This window comes from Panthera onca, chromosome C1, assembly GCF_046562875.1.
Source record: "Panthera onca isolate mPanOnc1 chromosome C1, mPanOnc1 haplotype 2, whole genome shotgun sequence".
In the NCBI taxonomy this organism is placed as follows: Eukaryota; Metazoa; Chordata; class Mammalia; order Carnivora; family Felidae; genus Panthera; species Panthera onca.
Genome location: NC_138346.1, coordinates 185,719,916 through 185,742,146, shown reverse-complemented (window position 1 = coordinate 185,742,146; position 22,231 = coordinate 185,719,916). Strand labels below are relative to the sequence as shown.

General features: G+C 38.1%; 1 protein-coding gene and 1 pseudogene across 3 annotated transcripts in view; both read right to left on the bottom strand.

The window, feature by feature from the left end:
- TESK2 (testis associated actin remodelling kinase 2) overlaps nt 1–22,231 on the bottom strand; it is a 131,824-nt gene that overhangs the window by 80,302 nt on the left and 29,291 nt on the right. The window contains exon 1 of one of the 3 annotated variants that reach the window (XM_060622347.2): nt 16,852–17,011. The exons of the other annotated variants lie outside the window; for them this stretch is intronic. The gene's annotated coding sequence lies outside the window, so the exon portion shown is untranslated. Of the gene's footprint in view, nt 1–16,851; nt 17,012–22,231 lie in introns of those variants that run through there. 3 annotated transcript variants of the gene reach the window in all.
- On the bottom strand, nt 3,452–14,070 carry LOC132672983 (large ribosomal subunit protein eL36 pseudogene; annotated as a pseudogene).

The following is a 22,231-nucleotide window of genomic DNA, read 5'->3' as shown; positions in this document are numbered from 1 at the left end:
CTAGTTCCTGCCTATCTCTCTAGATTCATCAGAGTTTTGCCATTCCTTTACATGCATCCACCAGACTTAAACTAAATCAAATTTCTCACCGTTCCTAGAATATTCCTCTGTGCCTCCACATATGCTTTTCCTACTGCTTGAAATGCCCTTTCCCTTACTTGTCCACAAGACAAGCTCTATTTTCTCCTTCAAGAAAACTAAAGGGTGACTTCCTCTATGAAGCCTTCTCTGACCCCTTCACACAATGTTTATACTGGTGCCCAGTATTATATTCCTTAGTCCCCTATGCATACTTTCACACACTTAGCAAATATGTATTGAGTAATTTCAGGCTCTTGCTAAAGTTCTATTTTAGCAAATACTGTGTTTTAAATATATTTCCTATCTTCCATCCTAAGCAAAGAGCTCTTTTAGGGCAGGATTTTATTCCTCTATCCCTAACACCTAGCTCAATGTCCTACACCTAATGAGTATTAACTAAATATCTGCTGAGTAAATAAATGAATAAGGTGGCAAATTGCAATGTTTATCACATGCTGCAACAGAAGTAGCAACAGAGTGCAATGAGATTACACAAAAGGACAGTAACCAACTCTCTCACTCTCACTGACGCAAAATAATACACTCTAGAATCAACTTTTTGTAGTATCTTTCACGTGCCTTCACATATATCATATCATTTACAGAAATACTTCCACGAGCTGAGTGAATGCAAGTTGTACAATACAACTTGTGTGCTTCTAGTTTTTGTCCCCCATCTCCTCCCCCCCCCCCCCCCCCCGCCGAATTATCAATTAAAGTGAAGGATCTTGGCAGGTATTTCTACACAGCAATATGAACACAGTAAAATTTGCTACCTGATAAATTATCACTTGTCACTGAGTGCTGAGCTTGGCCCACTGAGACATCTACAATATTCTTTACTACTTAGCCCAACTTCCCACAGCAGCTCTAGGGGAGATATTAAATGTACTGAAAAGGGCCAAAAGCTCCAATCATATATTGCTGTGTGTGAACCTTAAGTGCACATATGATACACAGTGCCTCCTATAAAATACATCATTTCCCCTCCACACCAGCCAAACACCAAACCTCCCCAGGAGAGCTCCCGCTCTGAAACCCCCAGTATCTCAAAGAGGTTACAAAACCAGATAAATGCAACAAGGAACACAATAGGAAATTTAGTAAGAAGTAGTTTTGACAGACAATAAGGCTATGCAACAAAGACAATTACCAAGGTGCAAAGCCCTAAGTTGCACTGGACTGTTATCACCCTCTTTCTCCACACTTTTCAATGCTAAACTCCTTTAAAAAGGGTGGTGGAAGGTGGGGAGGGAAGTTTGTTTTCCTCTTTATACCCTCTTTTGTAAATGTCTGTAACACGGTGTCAGCTCTTTAGAATTTATGTTTGGTAGCTCTGGCAGCTTCCTTGAACTTTACGAACCTACCTCTGACTGCTACTTGTCTCTTCTTCTTCACACCCTCCCCATGTAAAGATACTTAAGGTTCAAGCCTTGCTGCTCTAGTGTCTCTATCCACTCTTTTCCTTGACTGTTTCTAACACTGACAACATTTTCTGATGGTTAAAAATGCACTCAATTCCTAAAAGAAAGAAAGAAAGAAAGAAAGAAAGAAAGAAAGAAAGAAAGAAAGAAAGAAAAAAGAACATTTTAAAAAGCGCTCAATTCCTATAAAACACTGCTTTCATGCCAGAGTAATATTGTACGATGAAGAGTTTTCTCTACATTTGTTCTTCTTTAATCTCATTCTTCATACTGAAGGTTACCTTAATTCTCTGACTATATGGGGCAATTTACTTCTGAAATGGCTGATCTGACACAAGGGGACAAACATGGACAAACACACACACACACACACACACACACACACACACATCCACACACATCTTGCTCACTGATGTTTTGGAGTTTGGGGGTGGGTTCAAATTACTCCCAGAACTCATTACTTTGTTCCTCCAAACAGCTTTGGTATAAACAGACATTGCAGTCAGAGCAATAACTCTAAAAACTGGTACTAAACAGTACCAGAGATGGCTAACGGGCTTACTCCTAACCTTCACACTCAGGTAGAACATTCACTACCTCACATCATCCTGTCTACTTCTTAGTCATTTTATAAAAGCTTCCTTATACACCTTCAAGACTATAGAACTTAACTCTTCTCTGACGCTGTGACTATGAAAACATGCAGTCATTACATATTGTAAGAACAGGATCACACGTAGTGTTGCTGAAAACACTTTTTATGGTGAGGTCTCAGACAGGCAGATGGAAAAGCACAAACACTGGGTGGCTCAGTCAGCTGAGTGTCCAACTCTTGATTTCGCCTCAGGTCATGCATGATCCCAGTATGTGGAATTGAGCCCTGCATCGACTTAAGATTCTCTCCCTCTCTCTCTCTCTCCCTCTGCCCTTCTCAACCATTCATGTTCTCTCTCGAAAAGAAGAGAAGAGAACAAACACAACTATGAAAATATAGACAATTTGAGAAAAATCCTTGAGTTTCTATAGATTCAGGTTGTGACAATGATCACATTTGAAAGAGAAAGGATTCAGTGTCTTGAAGATCTCACAAGATGTAGTTGGAGAGACTAAAAAATTGTAGGCAGTTGGCACACTAAGACCGCTGCAGCAACACCAGCATTTTGAGACCCAGTATCTTACTTCTCAAAGTAGATAAAACCACCAGAGAACACAAAAACTTTACCTTCCCAAGCACAAAAATAAAACATCTCAGAACAAAGTAACATTCACATACTAAAATGTTCCCCTTACTTTCTTTATACCACAACTGTTAATACTGTTACAGATTTAGAGTTTGCATGACAACTCCATGTGCACTAAATAATAAATGTATAACCATGAATGTGAATAAATCAATTTTTCAGTACCCAAGCAGATGGCAGATATCTGGCTCTTTTAGTTTATAAGTTTATTATTTCTTACAGCTTGGCATTTCCACATAATGCTGTCAATTTGGGAAAATATAAAGGGGGAGAAAGTAGGAACTTTGCCTCTTTTTTTTTTCTTGAGAGAGAGAGCGCAAGTGAGCAAGGAGCAGAGACAGAGAGAGAGAGAGAGAGAGAGAGAGAGAAGCGGGGCTCACCCAAAGCGGGGCTCATGTTCACCAGAAGCAGAGCTTGTGCTCACCCAAAGCAGGGCTCATGCTCACCCACAGTGGGACTCAAGCTCATGAACCATGAGATCATAACGTGAGCTGAAGTCAGATGCTTAACAACCAAGCCACCCAGGCGCCCAAGCCTCTAACTTATATAACTAGTTGTATACTTGCCACTCAAAATGAATCAGGTTGAACTCTATAAGAAAGCATACACACACACACACACACACACACACACACACACACACACATTCTAAAAATATAGCATAAATATATAAAAATTAATAAAACAATCTTTAAATTTTTTCTTGTACACTGGATCAAAATTAGCTATGATATTCCATTCATCAATTACACAGATATGAATTCAAATCCTAGCTGTACCACTTACCTATTGGCAAGACATTAAACATTTTTGGACCTCAGTTTCCTAATTTATTTATGTATTTATTATTATTTTTTCCAAGTTCCAAAAGTTTCTATTACATACAGAGAGGAGGAGTTCAATCCTTCTTGGCTGTGACTTTCCCCATGGCTACCAGCATGTTGCTCAGCTCCTCTCTCTTCCTCTTGGCATGGATGTGTGTCTCCACCTTTTTCTTGATGAACTTGATGGCACCATTGTCCTTGGAGACCTTGAGCAACTCCACGCAGGCTGCTCATATGAGGCAAAGCCATATACCTCTCGGATCATGTACCACACAAACCTGGTGTGCTTGGTGAGGCGCCTGTGGCAGCAGCTATACCTCAGTTTGCTCACGTTCTTAGTCACCTCATGGCCCTTGTTTAGGCCCCCGGCCATAGGGTAGCACAGAGCTACGGCTGCTGCTTCTTAATGGCTCCAGGGCAGGGGCAGTTTCCTCATTTATATAATGGAAGTATAACTGCTTATAGAATTATTGTGGCAAATATAAATATTTGTATAAATAAAAAGATCATGTATACAAGTTCTTAACATAGTACTTAGCACAAAACTCAAAATCTTAACTGCATTTGTAATAGAAATAATAACTAGCCCTTATATAGGGTATATTATATGCTAGACAGTATTCTAAATACTTTACATACTAGCTCATTACATCCGCTCAACAACCCCATAAGGTAGGTACTATCATTACCTCTATTTTGCAGATGCAGAAACTGAGGCACAGAAGTCAAGTAACTTGCCCAAGGTCAGAAAGCTTATAAGTGGTAGAGCCAAGATTCAAATAGAGTCATTATAGTGGTGCCTGCCTGGCTCAGGTGATGCAGCATGTTGACTCTTGATCTCAGGGTTGTGAGTTCGAGCCTCATATTGGGTTTAGAAAAAAAAATTTTTAAAGGCTCAAACAGAGGCAGTCTAGCTCCAGAGTCTGTCTCTCTCTCATGTTGCTTCTCAATGCATTCTCTTCTTTCTTTCTTTTTATACTGAAGTATAATTGACATACAGTGTTATATTAGTTTCAGGTGTACAATTTGATTAGCAAACTCTACATATTCTTATAACATATATATGGGGTTTTTTTCATGCAACAAATATTTAGTGAGTACCCACTACTTGGCAGAGTCTGTGCCAAGTACTAAAGACACAGAGATGAAAAACATAGGGAGGTCTGATCTAACAGAGAAACACAAACACGTAAAAAAAAAAGTCATAAAATGTAGCATTGCTCTGATAAAAGTTTATATAGGGTATACAGGAGGTACAAAGGAGAGAAGAGGCAATCATGCTATGAAAAATATGATAATTACAAGAAAAGAAGGCATTTGATATCACATGACCATAAAAAATTAAATCATATCTGGGGCTCAGTTATGGGCCCAGTTAGTTAAGCAACAGACTCTTGATTTAGGCTTGGTCCTGCGGTCATGTGATTGAGCCCTGGGTCGGGTCCTCACTCAGCATGGAGCCTGCTTGGGATTCTCTCTCCAATCTCTCCCCTCCCGCTCCTCTTCCCCACTTGTGCTCTCTCTCTCTAATAAAAATAACAATAATAGAATTTTTAAAAATGAAATCACATCTAAAAATAGTGGGCTAACCTAAGATCAAATTTGAACTGTTGTGCAAAAATAAAATAGAGAAAATAACATCTAAAATAACAAAAGCTACTATTTGCTCGATCGACAAAACATTGTACAAGATGCTCTACACATTTCATTTGATCCTTCCAACATTACAAGGTAGGCATTGTTATACAGGGTACAGTGAAAAGAACACAAACTTTGTGTTCATCCTAGGTTCAAATTTCTTCATCAAGTCTCTCTCTCTCACTCACTAACACACAGGTACACAGATACACACACCGGTACTCTTACCCTCTTACTACTTGTATTCAGGCTCCTTTTCCAGCTCTTCCTTCCTCTACTCAACCCTTAAATGTTTGAGTTCATCAATACTTGGTCCCAGGCTCTCTTCTGTCTGTTTATACTCCCTGTATAACATCATTCACACCCATGGCTTCAGTTACTCTATGTTTTTTTTTTAATTTTTTTTAACGTTTATTTATTTTTGAGACAGAGAGAGACAGAGCATGAACGGGGGAGGGTCAGAGAGAGGGAGACACAGAATCTGAAGCAGGCTCCAGGCTCTGAGCTGTCAGCACAGAGCCCGACGCGGGGCTCTAACTCACAGACCGCGAGATCATGACCTGAGCTGAAGTCGGCCGCTTAACCGACTGAGCCACCCAGGCGCCCCCAGTTACTCTATGTTAATAGCTCTTATATCTACATTTCCAAGCCAGATCTCTCTTCTGAACTCTAGATGTTAACTGCTTATAGAGGTTTCACATTCTAATCCAAATCTGAAATCATCAAATACATTCCTCCTTCAGAGTTCAAACATCCAGCTGCTTGTACTTGAAATCATCTTTGATTCCTCCTTCCTCTCACCGTCACATCCAACCATTCACCAAATGCTACAGTTAATACCTTCAAAGTATCTCTCAATTTTTTTATATGCATACTTAAGTTGGTAAATTAAACCGCATGTCTAGAGGCACCTGGGTGGGTGGCTCAGTTGATTAAGCGTCTGACTTCAGCTCAGGTCATGATCTCGCGGTTGGTGAGTTGGAACTCTGCATCAGGCTCTCTGCTGTCACCTGCTTCAGATCCTCTGTCTCTCTCTCTGCCCCTCCCAGCTCATGCTCTCTCTCTCAAAAATGAATAAATGTTTTTCAAAAAGATTTTTAAAAAGCATGTCTAGTATTTCAAATCATTTCACTCCACACCATTCCAGTTACCACCATGCACACTTCTGCCACAGTCACATATCACATCTTTCACTTTGGACCATTGCCAAACTGAATCAGTTCTTACCCTCTCCAACCCACTTACTTAAAATTAAAAGCAAGTGTCTTAAGATAAAATCGAAAATTCTTATCCTTGAGTACCTCTACAGATGATGAAGTCCTCAACAATAAACCCCTGCTTACCTCTGCAACATATTTCATCTCTTACCAATCTCCCCGACCCTCTGCTGAAGCCATTCTAGACTTCTTTCAGATCCTTAACTGCATCTCAGACTTCTCTCATCTAGGCCTACAAATAGATTGTTCCTTCCTCTTGGAATGTTCATTTCTCCAACCTATTCCTTCACTTGGCTAGTTCCTATTTACCCTTCAAGTCTCAACCTAAACTTCACTTTCTCAAGAAGAGCATTCTCCCACTCCAAATTAGACAATGGCTTTTTTGTACTCCCATTGCAATCCGTGTGTGGCAACAGACTCTAGACTGGCTCCCATGATCCCTACCCCTAGTGTTCATGCCATTGTGTGATCCTTTCCCCTTGAGCCTGGGCAGGGTCTGTGACTTATTTTTAACCAATACAATATGGCAAAGGTGACTCAAAATTTAAAACATCAAAAATGAATTAACTGCGGGACACCTGGGTAGCTCAGTCGGTTGAGTATCCGACTTCAGCTCAGTTCATGATCTTGCAGTTCGTGAGTTCAAGCTCCACATCGGAGCTTGACAGCAACAGAGTCAGCCTGTCAGCACAGAGCCAGCTTCAGATCCTCTGTCCCCCTCTCTCTGTACCCGCCCCCCTGCTTGCACTCTCCAAAAAAAAAAAAATTTTTTTAAATAAATAAGAAGAAAAAAATGAATTAACTGTGACCTAAATGTCACATAAGCTTGTAACCTATCTTATTAAAAGACTCGCTTACTAGCTTCAAAGACTCAAGCTGCCAATATGAAACATATCAAGCTGAAGCCCTCAATTCAACAGCCTGCAAGGAATTGAATGCTGCCACCAACCACATGAGCTTAGTAGCAAATCCTTCCCCAGTTGAGCCCCAGATAAGATGTCAGCCCCAGATGACACCATTTTGTAAAAGTTTTTTTTAATTTATTTAACTAATCTCTACACCCAACATGGGGCTTGAACTCACAAGCCTGAGATCAAGAGTCACACCCTCTTCTGACTGAGCCAGTCAGGATCTCCACCCAACCTGACACCTTAATTACAGCTTTGTGAGACCATGGAGCAGGGGACCCAGCCAAGTCCTGCCTGGACTCTTGAACCACAGAAAAAGATATCATAAATACGTATTCCTTTCAACTATTGCATTCATGGTAATACTGCTATGCAGCAATAGGAAACTAATATGCCATGTTCCTCTTTGTGTTGTAATCACCCTTGTAATTACTTAATATAAATATTTACCATTAGATTATAAATTCCACAATGGCAAGAATAACAAGTCTTACTCATTACTGTATCTCAGCACTTAGCACAATGCCTAACATATAGAAGAACCACAATATAGTGAATGGATGGATGGATGGATAGATGCCTATTCTATGCCAGGCACAGTGCTATACCCTGGCAAAACAAAAATAAATAACACATAGTCCCTATCCTCATGGAGCTTAAAGCTAAGTGGGATGACAGACACTTTAAATAGATCATTTCAACAGAATATGATAAAAGTAACAGGTTTCTGTGAAGACAACGGGCATGTAACTCAGACTGTGCAAGGGTCTAGGTATGGGAGAAGAGAAAACTTATATAGTCAAGATTTATGTTAAGCAGGTGACATGATCTTGTACATAGAAAATTCTAGGGGCACCTGGATGGCTCAGTCAGTTAAGCATCTGACTCTCAGTTTTGGCTCAGGTCATGATCTCAATGTTTCGTGGGTTTGAGCGCTGCGTCGGGCTCTGTGCTGACAACGCAGAGCCTGCTTGGGATTCTCTTCCTTTCTCTGCTTCTCCCCCACTTACTCTCTCATTCTCTCTCTCTCTCTCTCTCTTTCTCTCTCTCAAATAAACTTTAAAAAAGAAAATTCCAAAATTCTAAAAAATAAAAGAGTTCAGCAAAGTTATAGGATACAAGACAAATACAAACATCAATTGTATTTTTTTACACTAGCAATAAATAATCTGAAAAATGAAATTAAGAAAACCATTTCCCCTATAATAATACTGCTAGAAACTAATTCCTTTCCCTAGAACACTGGGTGACTGAGGCATTCTTCTTGTAGCACATAAAGTTCTCTTCTGAAGTGAAAAGAGTACAGCTCCGCCCACATTTTACCCTGTGGTATCTTCTACTGTCACTTTGGAAGACACCAACTAGCTTTGACCTGATACTGGTATTCTTTTCCTAACTTGATCTTATGTCAGCATTCCAACACTTCCACTGCTAAAATTAAAGGGTCCTCATTACATGAATATAAGAATCCTCCCAAACCAAAGATTACTCTTCTGTTTTTTTTTAATTCATCTCTTTTCATTGTAGTCATTTTGCTTTAATAAAAATTTTTTTTGTTATTTTTAATGTTTATTTATTTACTGATTTATTTTTGAGAGACAGAGAGAGCATGTGCGCACGTGAGGGAGGGGCGGGGGGTGGGGGGAGACAGAGATCTGAAGCAGCTTGGTGCTGACAGCAGAGAGCCTGATGCGGGGCTCAAACTCATGAACAATGAGATCCTGACCTGAGCCGAAGTCACACAGTTAACCGACTGAGCCACCCAAGCAACCCAATAAAAAATATTTTAAAGATAGAAAAGAAAAGAGGGGTCCCTGGGTGGCTCAGTCGGTTAATCTTGACTCTTGATTTCATCTCAGATCATGATCTCATGGTTTGTGAGTTCAAGCCCCATGTCAGGCTCTGCACTGACAGTGCACATGCGTGCGCATGCTCTCTCTCTCAAAATAAATAAATAAACTGAAAGAAAGAAAGAAAGAAAGAAGGAAAGAAAAGAAAAGAAAAGAAAAGAAAAGAAAAGAAAAGAAAAGAAAAGAAAAGAAAAGAAGGAAAAGAAAACAATTCCATTTACAATAGCATCAAAACTTAAGAGCTAAAACTACAGAACTCTTAGAATAAAACATTGGGGGAAATCTTTATGACTTTGGATTTGATACCAAAAGCACAAGCAACAAAAGAAAAAAACAGATAAACTGAACAGCATCAAAAGACACTATATAAATATGGGAGTACCCAAACTGGAAGTCAGTAAATGAACTGATCTACAAGTGTGGTTATGGCAAAATCAACAAGAAGCGAATTATCTTGACAGATAACACATTGACTGCTCACTCTTTTGGTAAATATGGCATTATCTGCATGGAGGATCTGATTCACAAGATCTATACTGTTAGAATATATTTCAAAGAAGCAAATAACTTCTTATGGCCCTTCAAATTATCTTCTCCATGAGGGGGAATAAAGAAAAAGACCACCCGTTTGGCAAAAGGTGGAGATGCCCACAACAGGGAAGACCAGATCAACAGGCTCATTAGAAGGATGAACTGAGCAGGGTGCCTGGGTGGTTCAATCAGTTGAGCGTCCGACTTCAGCTCAGGTCATGATCTCACAGTTCATGGGTTCAAGCCCAGCATTGGGCTCTGTACTGACAACTCAGAGCCTGGATGGAGCCTGCTTCAGATTCTGTGTCTCCCTCTCTCTCTGCTCCTCCCCATTTGTGCTCTGTCTCTCTGTCTCTCAAAAATAAACATTAAAAAATAATAATAATAAGGCATCCAAATCGGCAAGGAGGAAAAACTTTCACTCTTCGCAGATGACATGATACTCTACATGGAAAACCCAAAAGATTCCACCAAAAAACTGCTGGAACTGATCCATGAATTCACCAAAGTCACAGGACATAAAATCAATGCACAGAAATCCGTTGTATTCTTACACATCAATAATGAAGTGACGGAAAGAGAAATCAAGGAATCGACCCCATTTACATTTGCACCAAAAACCATAAAATACCTAGGAATAAATCTAACCAAAGAGGTGAAAACTCTATATACTGAAAACTACTGAAAGCTTATGAAAGAAATTGAAGAAGACACACACACACACACACACATACACACACACAAATGGAAAAACATTCCATGCTCCTGGACTGGAAGAATAAATGTTGTTAAAATGTCCATACTACCCAAAGCAATCTACATATTCAATGCAATCTCTACCAAAATAATACCAGCATTCTTCACAGAGCTACAACAAACAATCCTAAAGTTTGTAGGGAACCAGAAAAGACCCAAAATAGCCAAAGCAATCTTGAAAAAGAAAACCAAAGCAGGAGGCATCACAATCCCAGACTTCAAGCTATACTACAAAGTTGTAACCATCAAGACAGTATGATACTGGCACAAAAACAGACACTCAGATCAATGGAACAGAATAGAGAACCCAGGAATGGACCCACAAACATATGGCCAACTAATCTTTGACAAAGCAGGAAAGAATATCCAATGGAATAAAGACAGTCTCTTCAGCAAGTGGTGCTGGGAAAACTGGACAGAGACATGGCAGAAAAATGAACCTGGACCACTTTCTTACACCATACACAAAAATAAATTCAAAATGGATGAAAGACCTAAAATTAAGACAGGAAGCCATCAAAATCCTCAAGGAGAAAGCAGGCAAAAACCTCTTTGATCTTGGCCACAGCAACTTCTTACTCAACTTGTCTCTGGAGGCAAGGGAAACAAAAGCAAAAATGAACTACTGGGACCTCATCAAAATAAAAAGCTTCTGCACAGCGAAGGAAACAATCAGCAAAACTAAAAGGCAACCAACAGAATGGAAGAAGATATTTGCAAACTACATATCAGATAAAGGGTTAGCATCCAAAATCTATTAAGAACTTATCAAACTCAATACTCAACAAACAAATAATCCAGTGAAGAAATGGGCAAAAGACATGAATAGACACTTCTCCAAAGAAGACATCCAGATGGCCAACCGACACATGAAAAAATGCTCAACATCACTTATCATCAGGGAAATACAAATCAAAACCACAATGAGATTCCACCTCACACCTATCAGAATGGCTAACATTTACAACTCAGGTAATAACAGATGTTGGCGAGGATGTGGAGAAAGAGGATCTCTTTTGCACTGCTGGTGGGAACGCAAACTGGTGCAGCCACTCTGGAAAATGGTATGGAGGTTCCTCAAAAAATTAAAAATAGAACTACCCTAGGACCCAGCAATTGCACTAGTAGGTATTTATCCAAGGGATATAGGTTTGCTGTTTTGAACCGGCACATGCACCCCCATGTTTATCGCAGCACTATCAACAATAGCCAAAGTATGGAAAGAGCCCAAATGTCCACTGATGGATGAATGGATAAAGAAGATGTGGTATATATACACAAGGAGTACTACTCGGCAATCAAAAAGAATGAAATCTTGCCATTTGCAACTACGTGGATGGAACTGGAGGGTATTATGCTAAGTGAAATTAGTCAGTCAGAGAAAGACAAATATCTATGACTTCATTCATATGAGGAATTTAAGATACAAAACAGATGAACATAAGAGAAGGGAAGCAAAAGTAACAGGGAGGGGGATAAAACATAAGAGACTCTTAAATATAGAGAACAAACAGAGGGTTGCTAGAGGGATTGTGTGAGGGAGGATGAGCTAAATGGATAAAAAGCATTAAGAGACACTTGTTGGGATGAGCACTGGGTGTTATACATAGGGGATGAACCACTGGAATCTACTCCCAAAATCATTGTTGTACTATATGCTAACTAACCTGGAAGTAAATACATACATACATACATACATACATACATACATACATACATAAAATTAAAAACAATTTTTAAAAAAATTTTTAATTAAAAAAAGGATTAACTGAGGTATCTACCATGATTATTTTTGTAATCTGGACAGTTAACAAACGACTACTTTCAAATTGAAAAAATAAAGGATACTATATAAAGAACTACAACTCGACAAAAACAACTCAATTCAAAAATGTGCAAAGAACTTGAATAGCCATTTCTCAAAAGAAGATAGGCAAATGGCCAAGAAGCACATGAAAAAAATGCTCAATATCACTAGTCATTTGGGAAACGTAAATCAAAACTACAATGAGATACTTCACACCCACTAGGATGTTTATTATAATTTTTATAAAAAGAAAAGAGAGAGAAAATAACAAGTTTTGGCAAGATTGTAGAGAAACTGGATCCCGTATGTTACTAGTAGGAATGCAAAATGATACGGCCAATGTGGAAAACAGTTTGGTACTATTTCAAAAAGTAAATCTTAGAGTTACTTTATATCCCAATAATTCCACTTCTAGGTATATACTCAAAAGAAATGAAAACAAGTACTCAAATACTTGTACACGAATGTTTATAGCTGCACTACTCACAATAGCCAAAAGATAAAAACAATCCAAATGTTTATCAACAGATGACTGTATAAACAAAATGTGGTACTATCCATACACTGAAATATTACTGAGACATAAAAAGAAATGAAGTGGGGCACCTGGGTGGCTCAGTCGGTTAAGTGTCCCACTTCAGCTCAGGTCATGATCTCAACTGCTCATGAGTTCAACCCCCATGTCGAGCTCTGTACTGACAGCTCAGAGCCTGGAGCCTGCTTCAGATCCTGTCTCCGTCTCTCTGCCCCTCCCCTTCTCACTGTCTCTCTGTCTGTCTCTGTCTCTAATATAAAATAAAATATAAAATTTTTTTTAAAAAAGGAATGAAGTACTGACATATACTATAACATGGATCAAAGCTGAAAACATTATGCTAAGTAAACGAAATCAGTCATAAAGGCCACATATGATATGATTCTATTTATATGAAATGTCCAGAATGGACAAATCCATTGAGACAGAAAGTAAAATAGTGGTTGCCAAGGGCTGGGGGAAGGGAGAAATGAGTTGTCACTAATAATGAGTATAGGTTTTCTTTTTAGGATGATAAAATAATTTTTATTTATTTTTTAAATGTTTATTTTTGAGAGAGACAGCATGAGCGAGGGAGGGGCAGAGAAAGAGGGAGACACAGAATCTGAAACAGGCTCCAGGCTCTGAGCTGTCAGCACAGAGCCATATGCAGGGCTCCAACCTACTAGCTGTGAGATCATAACCTGAGCTGAAGTTGGACACTTAACCAACTGAGCCACCCAGACACCCCGATAAAAAATTTTTAATTAGGCAGTGATGATGGCTGCACAACCTTGTAAATATACTAAAAAACACTGAATTATAGATTTTTAAAAGGAGAATTTTACAGTATGTGAATTATTTCTTAGTAAAGCTATTATTAAAAAGAAAAAAGCTACATTGATACTTTGTTCTGGAATGTGATTCCAGGTTTTACAGTTTTCACAATACATGCTAAAATACAGAGTTATATCATGGGGTAATAAAAGGTGAGTTATCCCAAAAGATTGGAACAATCACCTTCCTAGAAAGTCTCCTTCCAATCATATTCTCAAACAAAACAGGACTAGATTAAAAAGAAAGGAAGAACCTTGTACTGTATCCCAAAAGAAGCACTCTGAATTGGAAACATTAAGCAGGTTGTCACTGCTAACAATGGAATTGGACAGATTTTTCACTTACCAGAAGGTGAGAGGTGAGAAGCGGAGTCCACTGTGCCATTTGGTTTTATATTTTTCTCTCTTACTCTATTAAATGTGCACACAAACACTAATGTCATCTCCACTTACACATGCTTCAGTCCTTCCCTAACATCCAAAATATTCTAAGTCATTTGCCTAGAAATAATGAAATTGCCCTTAATCTCTATTTCATGATTTTTTTAATGAAAAGGAAAGATTAACAATCAAAGGTGAATATTTGAAGCTCACAAATATTATAAATGCAAATCCAACTTATTTTGTTTCTAGAAGTATATTTTCCCCAAATTCAATAAGAGAGGTTATAAAATGCTTTCAACTTTTCTATGCTTTTAGGCCACAGATTTATAACCTCAGCACTATTAACATTTAAGGCCATATAATTCTGTGTTGCAGAGCACTGTCCTGTGCATTATAGGATGTTTTGTGACATCCCTGGCCCCTACCCACTAGATACCAGTAGCATTCACTGCCTAATTGTGACAACCAAAAATAACTTCAGACACTGTCAAATATCACGTTCAGAGCAAAACTGCCCCCAGTTGAGAACAACTGCTCCAGTCCAAGTCCATCTGCCTTAATTATTTCCTAACAGTAGATTAGCTAAACTTATCATTAACCTTAAAAACAAACACATTTTTTGTGAAATACAGAAGCTGAATACACCTAAAAGAGAAGGCTTGTCTTTTGGGTTTGTATAAATCCATTTCTGGAACATATAAACATAACAAAGATCTATTTTTAAGGATGAGTGACCAGAAGGTCCTAAATTCTAAAACTGAATTATTTTAAAGGAATACAAGCAAGTCACATAAATCCACATTCGTCAGTGTAAAGTCATCCATCAATCAGTCTTCCTTTTGCTATCTAAAGCAACTGAAAGTCCTTAAATTATCTGCATAATTTCTATCTCCCATACCAGAAATCAAATATTTCCTTTTATTGCCAGTGATACACTTTTTATTTAACCTGACCTTTAAAACCCTGTAGTCATTTGTACTTTGTAATCAAAGATAAAAACTAACCATATCCTAGCTGCATTATAGTTATCAGACCAGGAGTTGGCAAACTTTTTCTGTAAAGGGTCAGAGAGTAAATACCTTAGGCTTGAAGGGCCACGTGGTCTTTGTTACAACTATTTAAATCTGTTATTGTAGCACAAAGGCAACCATAAAACATACATACTGACAAATGGGTGTGGATGTGTTGCAATAAAACTTTATTTACAAAAAAAGTGGCAGGCTATAGTTTATCAAACCCTGTATCAGACTATTACATGCAGAATAAATAAATAGACCAATTTCTCTCTTTCCCAATGATAATGTCCTCACCATAAAATTAACTAATTACTTTCTAAAATACCATGAAATAATGTTAACTAGCTTTCTCCTTTTCATAGTAGGCATTTGTAGTAGGATAATGCTAGATCCTACTGCCTTAAATGAGGAATAAAAGCCAACTGTGAAAATCAAGTTCAGGTTTGAGATCTATACAGAAAGCCTGAGCCAAGAAATCAAAATAAAGCCTTTAGGTTCAGATCTAGAACCTATATGACTCCAGCAGAAGCAAATGTGAGACCACTATATTAAGTACATCCACAACTTAGAACAAAAGAACTCGGGGCACCTGGGTGGCTCAGTCGGTTGGGCATCCAACTTCAGCTCAGGTCATGATCTCTCAGTTCCTGAGTTCAAGCCCCACATCGGGCTCTGTGCTGACAGCTTGGAGTTTGGAGTTTGGAGCTTGAAGCCTGCTTCAGATTCTGTGTGTCTCTCTCTGCCCCTCCCCTACTTGTACTGTTTCTCTCTTTCTCAAAAATAAATAAACATTAAAACACACACACACACATACACACACACGAGCTCCAAGGGAAGGGCACCTGGGTGGCTCAGTAGGTTAAGTATCTGACTCTGGATTTCAGCTCAGGTCATGATCTCATGGTTTGTGAGTTCGAGCCCCATGTCTGGCTCTGTGCTGACCGCAAGAAACCTGCTTGGGATTCTCTCCTCCTCTCTGTCTGCCCCTCCCCTCCTCATGCTCTCTCTCTCTTTCTCTCTCAAAATAAATAAATAAACATTAAAAAAAAAAAAGAAAAGAAATGCTTTTTAAAAAAAAAAGAACTCCAGGGGAAATCGTCTCCCACTGAAAACAGATTTTCAATAAAAAAATTATAAATCACAGGAGAAATGAAAATCCATGAAAAAGGACCAACAGACCAAATAGTGTAGGGTCAATACTCCAAGAGTTGCAACTAATCTAAAAGTTACTTAAACAAACAAAAGATTTAAGTCAAAATTCACTCATTTCTATGCAAGTATATTAGAAACCCTATAAGAAATAATAACTTTTTAGTAAAATATAATTTACCAAAATTGACCCAGAAGAAACAAAAATCTAAATAGACCAATTACCCCAGAAGAAAAGGAAAAATATCAAAGTACCTGACCAAACATTGCACAGGAGAATTCTATATTAATGAATTCTTAAGGAGTAATTCCAAAACTATTTCAACTGTTCCAAAACATAGGGGAGAAAAGACTTCAAAATAATTTTTTTTGAGGTAAGAATAACATTGCTACCAAAACTAATAACAAAAGCATGAAAGAGAAAACCACAGACAAGTCTCACAAATACCAAGGCAAAAACCCCCAGCAAAAAGAAGTTAGCAGCACATGAAAGAATAATATACCAGGAATGCAAGGATGGCTCACTATTAGAACACCTACTAATACAACTCACTTTACTAAGAGATCAAAAGAAAAAAATAGTTTTACCACCATATGTATTAGAGTTCTCCAGAGGAACAGAACTAATAGGATATATACAGAGAGAAAGAGATTTATTATTAAGAATTGGCTCACATGATAATGGAAGCTGAGAAGTTCCAAGATCTGTAGTCAGCAAGCTGGAGACCCAGGAGAGACAATGGTGTAGTTCCAGTCCAAGTCCGAAGGCCTGAGATCCAGGAGGGCCAATGATATAAGTTCCAATCCAAAAGCTGGCAGTCTCAAGGCCCAAGAATATTTTGGTTCCAATCCAAAAGCAGAAAAAGACCAATGTCCCAACTCAAGCAGTCAGGCAGGAAGGGTTCCCCTCTTAATTATAAGAAGGTCAGCCTTTTTATTCTATTCAGATCTTCAAATGTTTCGATGAGGGCCACCCACATTAGGGAGGGCAATCTATTTTACTTACATCTACTGATTCAAATGTTAATCTCATCCAAAAACACTCTCACAGACACACCCAGAATAATGTTTAACCAAATATCTGGGTACTTGGTGGCCCTGTCAAGTTGACACATAAAAGTAACCATCATACCATAGATTCTGAGAAGACATGTGGTAAAATTTAACATCCATTCTTCATAAAAATAATTCTTAAGAAAATAGAAGATTTTTGTTAATATTTTAAAGATCCAATAGAATAAAATATATTTATTTCAGCCTCCAAATCATATTAATTAGGAAACACTACAAGCATTCCCATTAAAGTCAGGAACAAGACAAAGATGACAAATATCACTATTAATATTTTAGGAAGTATTAGTCATTGCAGTTGGTTGAGAAAAAGTGAGGTATAAAAATAAGAAATAAATAAACATACCATCATTTATAGCTGACATGATTATAAACCTGGAAAACCAAAACAAATCAACTGAAAATCTATCACAAACATTAATAATTCAGTATGTTAGGGGAGCCTAGGTGGCTCAGTTGGTTTCCACTCAGGTCATGATCTCATAGTTCATGAGTTCAAGCCCCGTGTTGGACTCTGTGCTGACAGCTCAGAGCCTGGAGCCTGCTTTGGATTCTGTGTCTCCCTCTCCTTCTGCCCCTCCCCCACTTGTGCTCTGTCTCTGTGTCTCAAAAATGAATAAGCATTTAAAAAAATTGTTTTTAATTCAGTATGTTGGCTGCATCAAAAATTAATATGCAAAATTTAGTAGTCCTCATATGCAAACAACAAACAGAAGATATAATGGAAGGAGAGCTCCAATTTACAATTGCAATAGAAAAGAGAAAAAACTAAGAATAAACGTTGCAGAAAATGTGCAAGCTAAAAAATTTCTGATGTCTACCAAGGGGCACAAAATACTTGAAGAGATACAAAATAAAGGTATGGAATGTACTTACATAAAAGATTCAATACCATAACGACATTAATTCTCCCTAAATCTATAAATTCTCTCTAACCTCAATAAAAATGGCAATAGTATGCTTTAGGAAACTGGCAAGCTGATTGATTCTAAAAGTCACCTAAAGGGGTGCCTGGCTGGCTCAGTCAGTAAAGCATGCAACTCTTGATCCCAGGGTTGTGATTTCAAGCCCCATATTGGATTTGGAGCCTAATTAAAATAAAAAAGTTTTAAAAATAGATAAATCTCACATAAAAAATAAGGAAGAAACACCAAGACAATTCTGAAAAGGAAGAATAATGATAGAGAACTAGACTAACCAGATATTAAAATAAAGTTGCAATGATTAAGTTATTATAACAGTGTGTACTAGTATATGAACAGACAGATCAAGGCAACAGATTAAACAGACCTAAGAAAACAGACCTTGAAACATACCAAAATACTTAGGAAAATTCAGTAAATTTTCCAATCAGTGAGAAAAATATTAAATACATAATAAATATTGCTGGTACAACTGAATGATGAATTCCAGATAGATCAAATATTTAAATATAAGTAGTAAAATCATAAGATTAAAAAATGATAATTTTATTTGTAACATGGAAATATAGAGAATTTCTAAATAAGATAGAAGATAGAAATGAAAAGACACATACAGAACTTTATGCAAACAAACACATAAAACAGAGAATTAATACTTGTTTCAAACACATTGGCCAAAAAAAAAAAAAAAAAAGACCATGTATTAGGACAAAACAAAATCTAAGTATACTCTAAAAGGTAGACATCATGTACATCATTTTCTCTGATCATCATTAGAAATTAAATATCAGAGGTGCCTGGGTGGCTCAATCAGTTAAATGTCAGACTTCAGGTCAGGTCATGATCTAGCAGTTTATGAGTTCGGGCCCATGTCAGGCTTTGTGCTGACAGCTCAGAGCCTGGAGCCTGCCTCAAATTCTGTGTCTCCCCCTCTCTCTGCCCCTGCCCCTGCTCACACTCTGTCTCTACTTCAAAAGTAAACATTAAAAAAAATTTTTTTAATCTTTAAAAAAAAAACAAAACCCTACAGCAAACATTATGTTAATGGTGAAAAACTCAAAGCTTTCTGGTTAAGATTAGGAAAATGGTACGGATGTACCTTCTCTCTACTGCTTTTCTTTTCTTTTTTTTTAATGTTTGTTTATTTATTTTGAGGAAAAAGAGAAAGCATGAGCAGGGGAGGAACAGAGAGAGAGGGAGAGAGAGAGAATCCCAAGCAGGCTCTGCACTCAGCATAGAGCCCAACACAGGGCTCCATCTCACCACTGTAAGATCATGACCTGAGCCGAAATGAAGAGTTAGATCCCTAACTGGCTGAGCCCACCCAGGTGCTCCCTCACTACTGCATTTTAACATCATACTATAAGTCCTAGCTAATAGATAAGATAAGATAAGATATACAGGTTGGAAGGAAAAAAGATAAAACTGTCTTTGTTCACAGATGACATAATCATCTATGTAGCAATCCTAAAGAATCTATTAAAAAAACCTCCTGGGACTGATAAGCAATTATAATAAGGCTTCAGGATACAAGGTTAGTGTAAAAAAAGTCAGTCACATTCATATACACCAGTAATGAACAACTGGAATTTAAAATTAAAAACACATTACTATTTACATGACACCATATACAAAAGTTAACTTGAGTGGATCAAAGACCTAAATGCAAAGACCTAAATCTATAAAACTCTTACAGGAAAACACTGGGGAAAATCTTCATGATACTGGATTTGGCAATAATTTCTTGGATATCACACCAAAAAGCACAAGCAACCCAAGAAAAAATAGATAAACTGGACTTAATCATAATTTAAAACTTGTATATATCAAAGGACACAATCAAGAGAGTTAAAAGACAATCTATAGGAGAAAATATTTTCAACTCATATACATACATACAAATGCAACCCAATTCAAAAATGGGCAAAGGAACTGCCAACAGACACATGAAAAGATGCTCAGCATCACTAATCATCAGGGAAATGCAAATCAAAACCACAGTGAGATAGCACCTCACAACTGTCAGAATGGCTAAAATTAAAGCACAAGAAACAACAAGTGTTAGGGAGGATATAGAGAAAAAAGAACCCTCATGCACTGTTGGTCAAAATGCAAACTGGGGGGAGCCTGGGTGGCTCCGTTAAGCGGCCGGTTAAGCGGCCGACTTCGGCTCAGGTCATGATCTCACGGTCCGTGAGTTCGAGCCCCGCGTCGGGCTCTGAGCTGTCAGCACAGAGCCTGGAGCCTGTTTCAGATTCTGTCTCCCTCTCTCTGACCCTCCCCCGTTCATGCTCTGTCTCTCTCTTATTTATTTTATCAAAAATAAATAAATGTTGGGGCGCCTGGGTGGCGCAGTCGGTTGGGCGTCCGACTTCAGCCAGGTCACGATCTCGCGGTCTGTGAGTTCGAGCCCCGCGCGTCGGGCTCTGGGCTGATGGCTCGGAGCCTGGAGCCTGTTTCCGATTCTGTGTCTCCTTCTCTCTCTGCCCCTCCCCCGTTCATGCTCTGTCTCTCTCTGTCCCAAAAATAAATAAAAAACGTTGGAAAAAAAAAATAATAAAAATAAATAAATAAATAAATAAATAAATGTTAAAAAAAATTGTTTTTTAAATGCAAACTGGTACAGCTACTGTGGAAAACATATGGATGTTCCTCAAAAAATTAAAAATACAACTACCATATGATCCAGTAATTCTGCTACTAAGTATTCACACAAAGAATACAAAGATACTAATTTGAAAAAATATATGCACTCCTATGTTTATTGAAGCATTATTTACAATAACCAAAATATGGAAGCAACCCAAGTGTCCATCATTAGATGAATGGATAAAAAAGATGTGGTATATTTATATACAACAGAATATTATTCAGCCATAAAAAAAGAATAAAATCTTGCCATTTGCAACACCATGGATGAATCTAGAGGATGTAATGCTAAGTAAAATACGTTAGTCAGATAAAGAGACAAATACCACAAGATTTCACCTATATGTGGAATTTAAGAAACAAAATAAATGGACAAAGGAAAAAAAGAGACAAACCAAAAAACAGACCCTTAACTATAGAGAACAAAATGGTGGTTACCAGAGGGGAGGTGGGCTGGGAGATTGATCAAATAGGCGAAGGGGATAAAGAGTTCACTTATCATGGGGTGCCTGGGCGGCTCAGTTGGTTAAGCATCCAACTTCGGCTCAAGTCATGATCTCATGGTTCGTGGGTTCTGGCCCTGCATCAGTCTCTGTGCTGACAGCTCAGAGCCTGGAGCCTACCTTGGATTCTGTGTCTCCCTGTCTTTGCCCCTTCCTCACTTGCACTCTGTCTCTATCTCTCAAAAATGAAACATTTAAAAAAAAGAGAGAGAGAGAGAGAGAGTACACTTATGATGAGCACTGAGTAATGTACAGAATTGTTGAATCACCATTGTATACATGAAACTAATATACACTGTATATTAAGTATAGTGGAATTAATTTTTTTTTTTTAATGGGCAAAGGGGGGATCCTGGGTGGCTCAGTCAGTTAAGAGTCCAACTTCGGCTCAGATCATGATCTTGAGTTTTGTACGTTCGAGCCCTGCATCAGGCTCTGTGCTGACAGCTTGGAGCCTGGAGCCTGCTTCAGATTCTGTGTCTCCCTCTCTCTCTGCCACTCCCCTGCTCGCGCTCTCTCTCTCTCTCTCTCTCTCAAAAATAATAAACATTAAAATTAAAAAAAAAACACCTGGAACTTGAAATATGGCTTAAATTGGAACATGGGTAGTTCATCCATAGTGACAGGTATAAAGACTGAGTAAGTGGGTAAAGATACTGGATTAGTAGGTATTTGTGGTGATAGGAGGCTGTGGAAGTTCTCCAGCTTGCTTCAGTTTTCTCAGTGAATTAGGACGCAAGCTCATCACTGAAAAGAAGTACTGAGGTTTTGATGAGAGAAGAAAAAGTATGAAATAATGTTCTGGGAGAGTAAGTGAACTTGGGAAATACGAATACTTGGAAGCATTAAGGGCTCAACTTTATTAAAAAATAACCAAATAAAAACTATATGAGTGGGTATATATGTGTA